Source organism: Berghia stephanieae, chromosome 12 (assembly GCF_034508935.2).
Source record: "Berghia stephanieae isolate SIO BIC M18660-M18661 chromosome 12, UCSD_Bste_1.3, whole genome shotgun sequence".
NCBI lineage: Eukaryota > Metazoa > Mollusca > Gastropoda > Nudibranchia > Aeolidiidae > Berghia > Berghia stephanieae.
In genome coordinates, this window is record NC_088371.1 from 747,186 (window position 1) to 759,304 (window position 12,119).

Sequence of the window (12,119 nt, forward strand, 5' to 3'; positions counted from 1 at the left end):
GTAACAAAACCCAATACCATTGTTGCGACAATATAACGGCTATCGTAGCATAGCAAATGTGTCAATCGTTCTTTCCCTGGGTCAATGGAAAGAGAGCCATCTGGTTTCTCACCTGCATTTGGACTTGCAATTCGCACTCGCCTGCGAACATATGGTAGATTGACACTCGGAGTGGGAGGTAATAAACCCAATTAGACATTCACAGACGCTACAGTTCCACACCAGATCCGCTGGACTAAAGACAATGACCAATAAATAACAGGTCTACCAAAATCCTGTAATACTGTTGGTTCTTCAAGATTCTCCAACTCCCATCGAAAACCCATATAAGTCAGAGTGGGAGTAGATAACGGCCTCTCTCCATTCCTCTACTGTTTTCTAAAGAACTATGAAATACTATCAGAACAATAAAAGTTCTTTTTTAAAAGTCTTTACATGAATGACATTTGTCGACAAAAATAGAATAAAGACAACAACTGGGATAAAAACTCAAATCTCTGCTCATGTCTACAAGATGTAATTATGCATCAGTATTTGATAACAAAGGGTGTATGAATTTATTTTGTGACAATTAGTAGGATAGGCTGTCAAATGTGAGGTCAAATCAACCATCAAGCACCTCCATTGTTATGACACTGACAGTGTGTTACTCTAGTAGGAGAGTAGGAGTGACACAGTACACAGCAAAGACTGAGTCAGTGTTTTACTACTTGACCTAGAAAAGAAAGGGGTAACTAATCATAAGATTCTTCATGAAAAATATTTCTTTAAAAATAACACAAGAATCAAATCTAACCTTCATTCCTAATTCCGTTTGATGGCTGGCAGACATGACAGTTAAATATTGGAAGAGAACATTTTTACACATCAATTGATGACAAATCTCTCTCTCTCTCTCTCTCTCTCTCTCTCTCTCTCTCTCTCTCTCTCTCTCTCTCTCTCTCTCTCTCTCCTCTTTTTTTTTCTCTTCTTCTTCCTGTGTTTAAGACAATTAATGAAAATCTCGAGTCTTGATTGATAAGCAAAATAAACGGACTAAACAGACAACGAAACTACTCACTTTTCTCAAGAAAATAAAAGAACAAACGTCAGTTTCAGACATGATGATTTAAACTTCATAATATTAAAGATACCAATTCACAACTTACTCGATAACCAGACACACATTAGAATTAGACTTAGAGTAGAGGAACGTCAATCACAACACATTTTTCTCCCAACACAATTCTGGAATTTCTGATATTTATGAAACAATCTATGATGAGTGTGGTGAGTATTGGATTATTATTAGACGTTTCCTGCTACAAATTATTCAAATCCACAGAGTCATTCTGACCTCAGCTTCAATACTAATCATAATCATGACCAATCCTCCATAGTGTGTTGTGTGTACAAAGGAAGGTGGAGTCAGCTGTGTTCTTTGCGTTGGCAGAGTAGGTGTAGTAAAACGCTTCAATCACTTCAGTCGTTACGGCTACAGCCACGGCAGGAAAAATTCAGAAAATGTCGAAGCGCTACGGTGTATAGGTGTGTACGTTTGTATTACTACTAAGCCACTATTGTATTTGATAAAATAAAAAGAGCACCTTCTCAAATAATAAATGCGTTTGAGCTTTGTAGAACAGGAAAGTCGACTCATATCATGACCTCAGATTTACGTCAGTAGCCTCTAATTGTAAACAAAAAAATCGGTCTGCGCCTGTTTCCGCTGGTCTTTTTCCGTCAACATCCTAGTGAAGAACTAAATTTATTAGAAATGTTGCCAAACTTGGGAATCTTTCATTAATTAAATCAACCAGGCATGTTACACCCATATCCATAGAACCATAGATCAGCAAAGGCGAATATTATAATAATACTATAGATAGAACGAAATTGATGTCACTCAGGTCTTTGTTATTGCTTTTTGCCATTCGCGTTTATGAGTAAATATTACTAAACTGTATTAAAAAGGCTATAAATGTCGATAAATGTTTAAGGTTACATAGTTTTGTGTGTTGGTCCCAAGAAGCTTATAATATGTTCATATTATAAGCTTATTGGTTGGTCCCTTAAACTTTCGGATGGCAATGTTGTGAGTTACTTAGCCAAGCGCATACTATCTATATGGTGCTTGATTTGGGTGCTAATGTAATAAAGTCAGACAACCGGGTAGTTGATGCCGGCGAGTGTGATACTGATGGAGACAACCGGGTAGTTGATGCCGGCGAGTGTGATACTGATGGAGACAACCGGGTAGTTGATGCCGGCGAGTGGTAGTAGTAGTAGTGGTATTGGCAGAGTGTGGAGGCCGTGGGAGTGGATGGATTCGGTCCCGGGGTCGACTTAAGAGTTCCAGACTGTAACTGCGGCGGTGGTGCTCAAGTGAGGAAGATAGATCGAGACAATGAAGTGACAGTTTAGTACTACTGTTAGTGATAGTAGCATGACTTCATGTGTCAGAAGTAGAAGTAGGGAGTTGATTTCATGAGCGAAGAGCACACACCACAGTCAAGTCCGGAGACACCATAGTCTACCCGAGCCCTAGCCCATCCACTCCAGGGTAGTGGAGGCGATCAAACAACAAAGGCCAGTATGTATAATGATGAAGTCTTTATTCAGGAACAATGGAACAGATCATTCTGTTGTATCGTATTCTATAGGCGTGTAGCACTGAATGAATGAAAAGAATGGCAGAAGAATCTCATAATATTAGCTATAATTCAGAAAAGTGAGTGGAGCAGGCACTTATGTTGGTAACAACAAGATATGAAGTGAATAGAAAAGTGCCAGAAGACAATAGAGAATAAACATTTTTCGCGGCGGTGGTGGGGTTTGAACCTGCGACCTTATTGGTACGACAACTCCGCCTGGCAGGTGAGAGCGTGGCTCTACCGTGTGAGCTATCCACGAACACAAAAAATATTCGTTTCAAACTCAAAGTCATTACTAGATCCCTCTCTCACCCACTTCTTGAGACCGCCGATTCGTTCGTACACCACCATCGCGAATAATTTTGACCAGCAGTTAAGCTTAATAGCCAATATTCTCAACACAAACATATAACATATAAACGATTGAGACATTGAGTATGCTCCGGTGTATGGGGTAAATTTTTAATTCAGAAAAGTGAGTGGAGCAGGCACTTATGTTGGTAACAACAAGATATGAAGTGAATAGAAAAGTGCCAGAAGACAATAGAGAATAAAAAAATTTTTCGCGGCGGTGGTGGGGTTTGAACCTGCGACCTTATTGGTACGACAACTCCGCCTGGCAGGTGAGAGCGTGGCTCTACCGTGTGAGCTATCCACGAACACAAAAAATATTCGTTTCAAACTCAAAGTCATTACTAGATCCCTCTCTCACCCACTTCTTGAGACCGCCGATTCGTTCGTACACCACCATCGCGAATAATTTTGACCAGCAGTTAAGCTTAATAGCCAATATTCTCAACACAAACATATAACATAGAAACGATTGAGACATTGAGTATGCTCCGGTGTATGGGGTGAATTTTTAATTCAGAAAAGTGAGTGGAGCAGGCACTTATGTTGGTAACAACAAGATATGAAGTGAATAGAAAAGTGCCAGAAGACAATAGAGAATAAAAAATTTTCGCGGCGGTGGTGGGGTTTGAACCTGCGACCTTATTGGTACGACAACTCCGCCTGGCAGGTGAGAGCGTGGCTCTACCGTGTGAGCTATCCACGAACACAAAAAATATTCGTTTCAAACTCAAAGTCATTACTAGATCCCTCTCTCACCCACTTCTTGAGACCGCCGATTCGTTCGTACACCACCATCGCGAATAATTTTGACCAGCAGTTAAGCTTAATAGCCAATATTCTCAACACAAACATATAACATAGAAACGATTGAGACATTGAGTATGCTCCGGTGTATGGGGTGAATTTTTAATTCAGAAAAGTGAGTGGAGCAGGCACTTATGTTGGTAACAACAAGATATGAAGTGAATAGAAAAGTGCCAGAAGACAATAGAGAATAAAAATTTTTCGCGGCGGTGGTGGGGTTTGAACCTGCGACCTTATTGGTACGACAACTCCGACAGCTCCACTCACTTTTCTGAATTAAAAATTCACCCCATACACCGGAGCATACTCAATGACTCAATCGTTTCTATGTTATATGTTTGTGTTGAGAATATTGGCTATTAAGCTTAACTGCTGGTCAAAATTATTCGCGATGGTGGTGTACGAACGAATCGGCGGTCTCAAGAAGTGGTGAGAGAGGGATCTAGTAATGACTTTGAGTTTGAAACGAATATTTTTTGTGTTCGTGGATAGCTCACACGGTAGAGCCACGCTCTCACCTGCCAGGCGGAGTTGTCGTACCAATAAGGTCGCAGGTTCAAACCCCACCACCGCCGCGAAAATTTTTTATTCTCTATTGTCTTCTGGCACTTTTCTATTCACTTCATATCTTAATATTAGCTATAGCAGTTAAAAATAGATTTAGCGTGGACGTCAGGGAAAGCACCTACGTCACTGGTCCAGGTAAAGTGATGCGTAGACTGAAGTGAGTAAACTCGATCGAGTTGTGTGCATCTTCATGATTTAAACAAATTAATGCAAATAACATGGGACATGTATGAAGGAACGAATAAGTCTAAACTAAAGAGTTATGCTACAAAATCAATCATAGTGAATTGCAGAGTTAAAGAGTAAATGTTTAGCTCGTAATTAGTAATCAAAGGCGTTAACGTTATGGCTGTATGAAATATTTAAGTAGCAATTATTAAGTATACAGAAGAACAAAGTAGATTTAGATGACTCAAGGTAGGTGGCTAGAAAGCTATGATTTGCCAGAATAAGTGATATAAATTTGTAAATGATCATAGTTGTTAAAATGAAGTTATAACGATGTGAAGAGATGAAAGAAAGCACACAAAAATATAGTATCAGGCCAGAAGTCACACCCAGCCGAAGATAAAAATAGTACTACATCGAGAGACTACCTGTGTAAGGGCTTAACACACAACACACAGTGTACTATTGGTCATAGTAACACACACGAGTAAAGGAATGTTGATATCAACCACAGAGGCACACAGTCTTGCATACATTTAAATAGTGATGGTAGCGACAAGTAGTAAAGAGCAATAGAGTACAAAATCAAATAACATTAGATAGAATGGTCATTCTATTACACTAACAACACCAACTTAGCATCGTGTCGTCGTCGTCATCATTATTATCAACACCATCATTGTCATCATCATCATCGCCAGTATCAACAAAAACAACGGATCATTATTATTGTGATGGATAGAGGTGGAAAACATAAAAACAAAACAAAACAACAAAATAAGGGAAGGGGGGGGGGGGGGTGTAAATGATTCGTCCAGTTAAACAATGGACAGATTCGTTCACTCGTTGTGCCGGTGTGTTTTAATGTTAAGACTTTATTTTACAGGCGTGTTTTAATTTTAAAGTGTGTAGCTAAAGGTGTATGAGGAGGGTGAAGTGGTAGGAATGGATAGGTAGGTCTAATGACTATCCCGCACAAATCTTTGGACCTCTTTTTCGCTTACGAAGTGCCCGAATTCGCGTCAAAATATGGGACGAAGCCGTTTCGTATAGATAGTATGCAGATGACGTCACTCAGGCCTTTGTTATTGTTTTTGCCATCCGCGTTTGTGAGTTGTTCTCACTAAACTGTATTAACCAGACTATAAAAGTTCATGGTTACACAGAGTTTGTGTGTTGGTCCGTTATACTTCCGGATGGCAATGTTGTGAACTCCTTGGCCAAGCGCATTCTATCTATATGCTATTTTAAAAAATTAATTACGACGCTGTTTATTGATGAATATGACTGAAGGTTGGCACACAGTTAGAAAAAAGGTCATTTTAGATTATGTCAAGCGACAAAACTCGTGCGATTACCAGAGACCGTTAAAAATAGATTTTTACTCTTTGGAGTAAAATTTCTAAAACTACCGGGCGTGGAGGTTTTGTCGCTGACAAGGTAATAACATGAACATTTCTTCTTTTTGGTTGTAAAATTTCATATGAATATAACGAGTACTTTTCCCGTATTTTACAAAACACCATCCTAATTTGCTCTTCAAGTTTCAATCTTTTAATCCACTTATTACACAAGATACAACCAAAGGTCGAAAAAAAATGCCGAAAAAGCGTCCCATATTTTCGCGTTTTTTTTCCTCTTTGCGGGTCATCCAAATAAATGACACGTTTGAAACTGCATAACTTGTTTATTTATAAATGGATTTTCAAAATTCAAAAACTTTTTTACTCAGTGGAGATAGGGCTTTGGTTTTAGACAAAAAATATTCCCCAAAAAGAGAAAAAAACATTTTTCATAGTCATTGCTACATTATAATTATTGTATGTATCTCTCATTTCTTTTATTTGATGTTTTAAAGAGAGAAAGAGAGGATGTGCTGGTATGTCAGGTATTTTCACACATCATTTCAATGTCAAAGAACCGAGCGGTTTCGTCTGTTACGTGCTTGAATCAACCTGGTTAAGTTACAACGATACGGTCTGTGATGGGAGGAATTACTTCGTTATAGCCGAATAGAAAACAGACCCAGCAATGCACTGAAAAAAGTCTCTGTTTAAACGGTTACTTGTTATAATGTAAGCCTTAATCCTGACTTGAAAATGATTTTTGTAATAACCCATTAAGGATGGGATGAATGACATTCCTTGGTTTTTTGTTTTTTTTTTATTACCACAATAAATTTATTGAGTCAATTCAAAGTCAATCATGCATTCATTTCTTTAACATCACCGATACCTCGGGAGAGACAGTTACAGACTTCCAATCGACCAAAATGGAACCAAAATACTGCCCTACTCTGGAAAAAAAACCAAATCATATTTTAAAATTTGGCCACAAACCTCGTCCTTCAAATATCGATCGATTTAAATGAGCCTCATCTTGGCAGGAACTCCCAAACACAGGACTTCAGCGAAATCCCGGGTTTGAGAGTTTTTGACAAGATGAGCGTCATTTAAATCGATCGATATTTGAAGGACGAGTTTTCTAGCCAAATTTTTAAATATGGGGTTTTCCAGAGTACGGCGGAGTAGAAAAATCCCCTTTTAATTTTTCCTGTTAGTCAAATTCACTCGATCGATATCACCGTGTGAGTTCTATTTTTAGTTTACTTAAATTCCTGGAAAAAGAAAAGACAATTGATTTCTTTTCCCATCCAGTGCGTAACCAGAAAACCGATATATAATAGAAACCTCGTTAGTGCTCTCTGTGTCCCTGCAAAATATTTTCTACACCCGACGCTGTCTCTTCAGCCCTCTCTGAGCGTGACCTGGCGATGCTGATGCAGGTAATCTAAATATCTACTAAACGTGCTTAAAGCGCTTTACAAAGGGACCCTGACCAACAGCAACACGTAACATATAGAACAAGACATGAAGCCTGTTAGTCGATATTACAATTTTTCAGACAGAGTCAACTCTCTTTACGGCCAGGTACCCGTTTTACACATGAGTACGTCTACTGATGGTATGAAGGCCTAGGCCGTCCCTCTCTCATTCGCGAGGCAGGAAACTGAGATGATGGCGCAAAGTAGCTGGGGGGGGGGGGGGGTCATCTCTCCTCTAAGACCGACTCGGACAGGAGACTGGGGTGAGAGATGAGGTGAGGTGAGGCCAGAATTGGATTCAATAGTCTGATGTCACGTCGCCCAGCAACGGCGAACAGCGTGGTTCTAAACAAAGAAAATCGGTACTTTTTATTCTTCATGCTGGCTAGAACTTTTCATATGTCATGTGATTAGAATGTACAAAAGTCAAAACATGATCATATTTATAATGCTTTTCTCCTCTGGATAAACGTTTATGCTCGTCGGAGAAATATTTCATAAGGGCATCCGCCATTGCTCCGATAGTTTAGAGCCAGTTACTAAGTTACTATGCGTCATTATGAGGGAAGTGACGTCACGACTGTTGAAGCCAATTGTGACCCAACGTGTCAAAACGGTATTATGTCGGGATGAAACTGATGCTAAAAAGTCAAATTAAAACTAAACATTTCAAAATTATGAATTACTGGTATTTAGCACTCTAAAATATGATATTCATTCTCAATAAAACAAATAAACTAAATGCAAGTTTGTTATTTCTAGCCACAGATTCAATTTTCAGCAACTTAATCATCCCGACTTAATACCGTTTTGAGACGAGGTGTCACAATTGGTTGGTATACAGGAGTCAGATCGCAGCCGACAGGGAAAGGATTAATTCCTAAGTGCGTCTGCCACGGTCCGTGATCCAAGCACAGGCCTAACGTCTCGAGGGTCTGGCATGGAATCCAAGTCAGAGAAACAGGAAGAGAATTCTTGCAGTCTTCCACATTTTTAGTTTCAATTTGTCAAGAAGAAAACAGTCATTCTGGTCACGCTTGACTCAATCTCTGCTTACAACAGCTTGGGGAATTTCAGGACATAAAACCGAGCCATTCATTCAACCGTGGCGAATTTAAAAAAATAATATATTTATTAGAAACACGCAATACACGTTTCTTTAAATAGGCAGAAAATCAAGGTACTGATTAGAAGGAAAATAATCTAGTGTAAATACAGTCAAACCTTGTTATAATGTATTCTGGTAGATCACAGACTATAATATTAAACTCACAAAAGAAACAATTGGTTGTAACGACAAGTACACCATTACGATACCCCACTAAAAAAACACAATAAAACACTGTATGAAAAGTACAATGAGAGTGAAAGACAACCATATATCTATTCAAATCCTAGACGCAAGATGGTGGCTTTTCCGGGAAAGGTATTACACAGAAGAGATGAAAATATACCAGCTGATAAAGCCATGAATACTTTGCTACAACAACAACAACACAGTTGTCCCTGACAAGGATCAGATAACCCTTCAAAATCCCTTTTAAGCTCTGGTACCAAACTTTAATTTTCACTAAGTTTTAAAAACTTTGAGATGCTGATGAATTTCTAAAATTGGAGTCGAAATGTCGTATTTCTACGCATTGTTCGTAATATCAGGCAAATCTGCTTTGTATAACGTCACTGTGGTATAGCGTGGATGATACATAACAAGAAATGAAGTGAGTATGGAGTAGGAAAGTGCCAGGAGACCCCGTTATAGCGTAGCCTTCGTGAACTCGGGTATAGCGAAGGCGATGGTTATACACTGTCAGGAGAACAAGTAATTTGTGACAAACGCATTCCCCATATAGATAGTATGCACTTGGTGAAGAAGCTCACAACATTGCCATCCGGAAGTATAATGGACCAACACACAAAACTATGTGTAACCATGAACTTTTATAGTCTGGTTCATACAGTTTAGTGAGAAGTAACAAACGCGGATGGCAAAAAAAAAAAAAAAAAAACAAAAAAAAAAAAAACAACAACAAAAAACAAAGACCTGAGTGACGTTATCTTCGTTCCATCTATAAGCGGTAGGTAAGAGATATAATAGCATCCCGACCCCCCCCCCCCCCCCCTCCCAACCTATTTTGTAGACACAACGCCACTGCTGGTGGCAGAATGGAAACGTGTCACAGCTGGTGATTTATTATAAGTACAAGTAAACGGTACGTGTGTTATCGTCCTTGCTATTTGATGGGGTGTGTTGTCGTCTAGTCAGCTTAGCGTTGTGTTTAGGGGATTCCCCGTCCAGCTCGCATGGTAATCAGGGACAAAGGTAAATTTAAAAATAGAATAAAAACGCCACGTTTACAACAAAGACTGTTTTTTTTTTCTTATTTATGTGACTTATGGTGGTTTCCATGCTATTTCATTGAATTTATTGATGCTTTGCGTTTAGCTAAAAAACTCACATCCTCCATCCGGATATAACGTAGCAACTCACAAGACTATGTGTAACCTTTAACGTTATATATAATTACAATTTAGTGAGAACTACTTTTTAAAATGGCTGGCTAAAAACAAACAAAGAGCTGAGTGACGTCAATTGCCTTCTATCTATAGTCTTAAGTATGAATTTAGGGTTTAGTCTATATTAATTCTACCATACTTTGAAATAAAAAAAATACAAAAATACATATTTTAAAAATTTGGTCAGAAAACTCTTCCTTCAAATATGGGTCGATTAAATGGGCCTCCTCTTGGCAGGAACTCCCAAACACTGGACTTACACGAAGTCCCGGGTTTGAGAGTTTTTGACAAAAGGAGGGTAATTTTAATCAACCGATACTCGAGGGAGGAGTTTTCTGACCAAATTTTATATAGATTCGTGTCATTTGTAAAAATTAGATTACGGGGGAATGCATAAGAGACAGAAGTAGAACGGGACATTCCAGGAAAACTTTACTTGGAAACCAAAAAGAAAATAAAAACACACACAAAACAAAAAAAAAAAAAAACAAAAAAACAAAACAAAACAAAACAAACAAACTTAAAACAAAACGAAACAAAAAAAAAAAAAAAAAAAACAACAACCAAAACAGCAAAAATAACAAAAACTCGAGCTTTTAGATTAAAGTCAAAATCCACGTCACGTGCTCAAAGCGCTTTATAAATGGTCTTGACCAACACCAACACATAACATATAGAACGAGACATGAAGCCTGTTAGTCGATATTTCAATTTTCGGACAGTCAACTCTCTTAACGGCCAGGTACTCGTTTTACACATGAGTACGGTGAGAGAATGTGAGTAAAGAGTCTTAACCAAGGACTCAACTATTTGCCTAGCGAGGCTCGAACCTTCCAATACGAAAGCGATTGTCTTACCACTAGACCACATAGGGGTACATCTGATACGCCGTGTTTATGGTAATCAATGGTTATCAACAAACACTCGACATGTCACGTGGTACTACGTGTTATCATAACAAATGTCTTATCTCTATAAATTATTATGGAAGATAAGATAGGTTTACAGTGGGATACGATTGACTCAAACTCCGTTAGGGAGAGTTAGGATTTAACTCATTTCTCTATCCCCCTCTCTCTCTCTCTCTCTCTCTCTCTCTCTCTCTCTCTCTCTCTCTCTCTCTCTCTCTCTCTCTCTCTCTCTCTCTCTCTCTCTATCTCTCCCCTCATCTAAAGATGCAATGCCGGAACCAGATTTTGTGATCTTTAAACCCATCCGGTCATTATCCATGCTTAACATCGCTTGAACTCAGCTACAGGACGAGACAGCGTCCCGCTTAGCCTACTCACACTAATTAGTATCCTCTGAGATATTATATATATATATATATATATATATATATATATATATATATATATATATATATATATATATATATATATATACGGAGTGTTATTCGACACCCGAGTTTCGGGTGTATTTTGTCACCCGATAATTCGACACCCGAATCGCGCATGCGCAGTACGTATGAACGTACAAACCCGGGAAATCAAATTCTTCCGCCTTCCTTCCTTGTCCGTTGCACGCCAGTCCTCTTTAAAATATGGATAGACGGTCGAATTCAATATTTGAGGGAGCAAAATTCGCTTCAAGCGATGAGTTCCTTGAAAGGATCAATACATTGGAAGACAAAAGTCATTGTTCGTTCAAGGTTACACATCGTTTTGTGTGTTGGTTCGTTATACTTCCGGATGCAATGTTGTGAACTTCTTAGCCAGGCACAATATTATCTATATTGATAGATATATTATACCATTTCTACATATAAAACTTTAGATCATCTATTATTATGAGATGTTGCAAATAGAAGGAAGGAAATGACGTCACATAGCCCTTTGTTTATAACTAGCCGTTTTTTCTGATTAACTCTCACTAATTTCTATCAATCAGACTAGAAACGTTCAAGATTACACATCGTCTTGTGCGTTAATTCGGCTGCTGGATTATATGAGTATTTAACCTTTTTCGCTGAACGCACGACATTATGTGTCGCGAGTTTGTCACACAGTATCTGTAATTGTATACCCTTTGCTGTTTAAGTCATCTACGTCACTTAGGTCTTAGAGGGAGCGTATGTATGTGTGTGTGATAGAAAGAAAGAAATCAAGAGAGAGAGTGAGAGAGAGAGAGAGAGATATGGTCTTGCAGTTAATGGTTTGTGTGTTTGAAAAGACGAACAATTGTAGAATTTTTGCCAACGACCCCCCCCCCCCCCCCCCCCCCCCCCGACGACAAGAAAACAACATTTTTTTTTC

At 38.7% G+C, this 12,119-nt stretch overlaps 1 protein-coding gene across 7 annotated transcripts in view; it reads right to left on the minus strand.

The window, feature by feature from the left end:
- Positions 1-12,119, minus strand: part of LOC144957716 (uncharacterized) — a 33,465-nt gene that overhangs the window by 15,010 nt on the left and 6,336 nt on the right. For 2 of the 7 annotated variants that reach the window (XR_013642193.1, XM_078889097.1), the window contains exon 1: positions 1,149-2,652. The exons of 3 other annotated variants lie outside the window; for them this stretch is intronic. The gene's annotated coding sequence lies outside the window, so the exon portion shown is untranslated. Of the gene's footprint in view, positions 1-1,148; positions 2,653-12,119 lie in introns of those variants that run through there. 2 more of the 7 variants (XR_013642194.1, XM_078889098.1) reach the window with 1 other exon arrangement.